Source organism: Nannospalax galili, unplaced genomic scaffold, assembly GCF_000622305.1.
Source record: "Nannospalax galili isolate Female #2095 unplaced genomic scaffold, S.galili_v1.0 scaffold903, whole genome shotgun sequence".
In the NCBI taxonomy this organism is placed as follows: Eukaryota; Metazoa; Chordata; class Mammalia; order Rodentia; family Spalacidae; genus Nannospalax; species Nannospalax galili.
The window spans coordinates 3,405,152-3,409,892 of record NW_008349989.1 but is presented as its reverse complement, the minus strand read 5'-3'; positions in this window follow the sequence as shown (position 1 = coordinate 3,409,892).

The window sequence follows — 4,741 nt, the reverse complement described above, 5'->3', positions numbered from 1 at the left end:
TGCCACTTTGGAAATTATCAGTCATTATGCTTAATGATGCTCTTGTGGTTAACATAAAGGTCAACATACATTTCAAACAATGGTAAGTTCCTGAGACATATTGCTAAAGTGTAATCAGATTATTTGTACTATACTTAACTAGATATTTGCCTGCATTTTTCTGGGTTGTGGCAAATGTAAGCATATTTTTGCTGCATATGAAATGATGTTAACAAATCATTTTTAAAATGACCTTTTTAGATATTCTGTAAATAAACCACAGACAGTTTATCTCTATTCTGTAAGATGTAAATATTTGGAAAAGTTATATGAAAGATCATAATTAAGACCTAAACTTCTACAATTTACTCAGGCCCAGATAATTATTGACTATATGTAATATATATATTGAAATTTGAAATGAAAATATACTTTTAGTAACTGTTATATGAAGCTATTAAGATATGGTTAATACACATTCCCCACTACTATGAGAATATTTTAATAAATTAAGTAAAATAAAGTAAATTAAATTACTTAAATGACTAAACATATAAGTAAGGTTTGAAATGATAGGGATATCTGATATTACTGGGATATTAATATATGACATTAAGTAACTTGTAATTTTTAATGATTATTCCCTCTATTCATTCTATAAATTAAGTATGCACATATATTATTAAGTCCTTCAATATATAAGAACAGATAAAATAATAGACCTTTAAAAGAATAAGCATAGCATCATAAATATATGTGTTTGCCAAAGAAATTAAGTGCTAGCTTCCAAAGTCTGGTTAGTCTTAGATTTTACACATTATACCATGGAGAAGTAGCTGATCTTGTTTCAATAATTCATTATGAGAAGGAATTACCAATGCACTGGAAATTTGCAAAATTAAACTCAGTAATACAATAAAAATATTCTCACCCTACACAGAACAGGAATACCCTGAAAATAACTGGAAAGTTCAATATCAATGTTATAGGGATCATTCGTAAGATCTACCAGCAAAAATCAGCAATGAAGAAGCTGTCCTTTCCTATAGTCTAAAATTACCTTCTTTGGCCAAAGAAATTGGAGTAGTTTGATAGTGCAGTGGTAATTATAGCATAAGAATATTAGGTCCTGGGAGTAGTCACCATTGGCCACAAACAAGTGAAGACAGTACCACGGAAGCAAAGAGCGACATTGATATGCCTGGGCCATGTCTAGTAACAGATGAAACCAGACCTGATGTTGGACGAGATAATTCCCAGTGGCACCATCTTAACCAGGCAGATGGCAAATGATACTAAATGATAGCACAAGATTTTCCAATAAAATTCATTACTTGGATGTAAAGTGCACATCTTTAATCTCAGCACTCCAGAGGCAAAGACAGGAGCAGCAGATCTCTGTAAGATCAAGGCCAGTCTGGCCTATATAGTAAGTTGCAGGTGAGCTGTGACTTCAGGAGACCCTGCCTCAAAAAGACCGAAAAAAGATTATTATTGGAACTACATCCTAAATATAAGTCATAATTTACTTGATGAACTTCTGTTGTGTGAAGAAAGGAAAGAAGGAAGGAAGGAAGAAGGAAGGGGGGAGGGAGGGATGGAGGGAAGGAGAAGGGGAAGGAAGAAACAGAAAAGAAAGAACAGAAAAATATCTTGGGCTGGTGAGTTGACTCAGTAGATAAAGATACTTGTTACCAAGCCTGACACACTGAGTTCAGTCCAACAGACCTGAAAGGTGGAAGGAGAGAATCAGACTCTTAAAAGTTGTCCTGTGTCTCCATATAGGTACCATGAAATGGCCCCCTTCACACACATGGACACAAAATCAAATCCAATACATGCATGTAAGTGAAAAAAAAACACTCTTAATAGAGTTCCACACATGCCTGTAATTCCAATACTTTGTAAGCAGAGACAGGTGGATCCTGGAAAAATCTAGGACAATTTTGTGATGGCTGACATACTGAGTTCTTGGCCAACTCTGCTACACAGTGAGACATTTTATGAAGAACAAACATACAAATAAACAAAAAAACCAAATCATAAACAAAATAGCAACCAAAGATCTTAACAGATAGGCATAAGTCAGCCATGGAGTAAAGCTATTGCAGTATATAGGGATGAAGAGAAACTAGTAAAATTCTGTATCATCAATTAGATAGTTTTAACAACATAAAAAATTGAAGGGAACTACAGTGAGCATAGAGGCCCTGATACCATCTATATCTAATTCATTATTCTGATGGTCATGATGTTTTTGGAAAATGGAAAATATGTACCAACATCAGGAGCCAAGTTATGTGAGATGAGTTAATTTTCTGACATAAAACAGTGATAAGGATTTGTGAGTGATCCCTTCACATGTACTATCAAAGTATATTTGTATTATATGTACAGTACACTAACTCTGTTACACCATCAACTCCACTGAGGTTCCAGATTAATGAACAGTACCTGAAATTGCACTGTCAATGATCACAGCTGCATACTTTCTGGACTGTTAAATAAATTGCAAGAAACTGATAATACATATTAACAGAACTCAATCTTCTAACGTATTAGACTAATTATCTACTATTCTTTATAAACCTCACTCATGGCAATAGAATCAAAAACATCAAATGAAACATTTAAACAAAGAAATAGAACGTCTAAAAAAACTAAATTGGAACACCAGAATAGGAAGAATTTTGGTAAAATGCAATTGACCAATCCACATGACTTGCTCAAATAATGTCAAACATTGTTGAAGTAGTGTGTGGAGCTCCAATGGTTTCTTTTTTAGGAATAGAGAGAAAATTTTTATTAGCTGTCTAAATTTTTAACTGATGAAGAGAAAAAAAGTGGTACAAGTTCATCTTAAGCATTATATATTACATTACATACACATGTATGCTGACTGGTAATATATGTTAATTATGATTGCTAAAAACTTTCTGAGAAAATGGTAACCCAGGGATAACAACTAATGATAACCTTCAGTTAATATAGGAATTACTTTTCTGAAACAATAAAATACCCAATCAACAAAATAGAAACAAATTAGAACAACTTTTGAAGAAAAACATTAAAATTCTTTAAAATTAGATTCATAACTTTTAACCTGATTCCTGTTAGTAAATATCAAAACACAAATAGTGATAAAAATTGTTATTCATAGGAGATATAGAGGAGAAGTAAAAGCAAGAGTAGTTAACATTACAACTTGTAGACAGGGAACCAGAAAAAAGTCAGAACAGCACAAATTTCAAATGTTCATTTCAAAGTCCATTGGAATTTCTCGACGAGAGCTTTCAAAAGCATCCCTCTATTGGGTTTCTCTTCATTTTTCTTTTATCTGCCAAAACTGGTTTTTAAAAATTTATATCATATAACAGACAAAACATGTCTTAATTCAATCCAGTTTTTTTTCACTTTTTGTGGTATTACTTCAGTATGATATGGTCGGATACGAATATGTATTATAATAGTTAAGAACCACTAAAAACTACAAATGCATATGCAGAAGCAAATAATATACAAAATAAATAAATCCAAGTGAAATCCTAAAATCCAGTTCAAGTTGTCAGAAGAAAGTAAAAATGATAAAGAAGTCTAAGAATATTTCATTGAGCAAACAGGAAACAATAAAATGTTAATTTAAAAATGATGACAGGCATATGTTAACTGCATATATATGTGGCACAATGTGATAATTTAATACTTGTATATATTAAGAATGAAATTATTGTAATTAGCATTCTCTTCTCCTTTAAGATATCATTTCTTTATACTTAGAGCCTTTTACCACTCTCTTCTTATTCTCCCCAAAACACACACACACAAAAAAATAAAAAAATAAATAATAATTGTAAACTCTAGCCTACCACACACACTGTGCTCTAGAACAAGAGAAAATATTCATTCTGTAGAAATGTACTGTGTTTTCTCTTATCAGTTCTCATTTCTTCTTTTCTTTCCTTCTGCTACAGATGACATTGTTTCATTTGGGAGACGGGTGTATTAGCTAACATCAATTGCTTTGATTAAGTACTATGACTCAAAAGGAGACATTATCTGGGGTTGCTGTTCGGACTGATGAGTCAGTCATGGGTGGATGGAGACAGGACAGGAGATAGATGGCTGGAGGAGAAAGCTGAGAGCTCACATCTTCAAACATATATAGAAAGAAGAGAAAGCAAGCTATAAATGGGGCAAGGCTGTGGACTCTCAAACCCACTCACAAGGACTTGCTTCATTGAGCTAGGCCAGGTGTCCTAAATGTTGCATCACCATATAAAAATAGCACTATCAACTGCCCAAATATTCAAATACATGAAACTATGTAGGATATAGTTTATTCAAACTGCCAAGGAGGTGGGGTATGACAGTGTAATCACTAACATATAAATGTATGCTTTACATGTGGTGTTTACTTTATTAGTTATAAGTCAGAAATTATCACACACAAAAAATCAACAAGAAAAAGGTGAGTTATATTTGAGGAGGAAGCATAAAAAATTACTACATGTTAATTAGTAGAGGTGATAAACCTTACCATTGATATTTACCTCAGGACTTTATATCCATACTCAGGTGCCAAGGATCCGAGTGTAACCGACTGTGTCTAGTTATAATTAGATGCAAAAAGATTAGAGATATATTGCAAACATCCAAGTGTTTGTAGCTTTAAAAATAAGTCTTTCTAGACTGGACACTGGCTCAAGTCCATCTGGTGGGGTCTCCTCAGCTTCCTTGATCAAGAGGCCAGATGACCCACCAC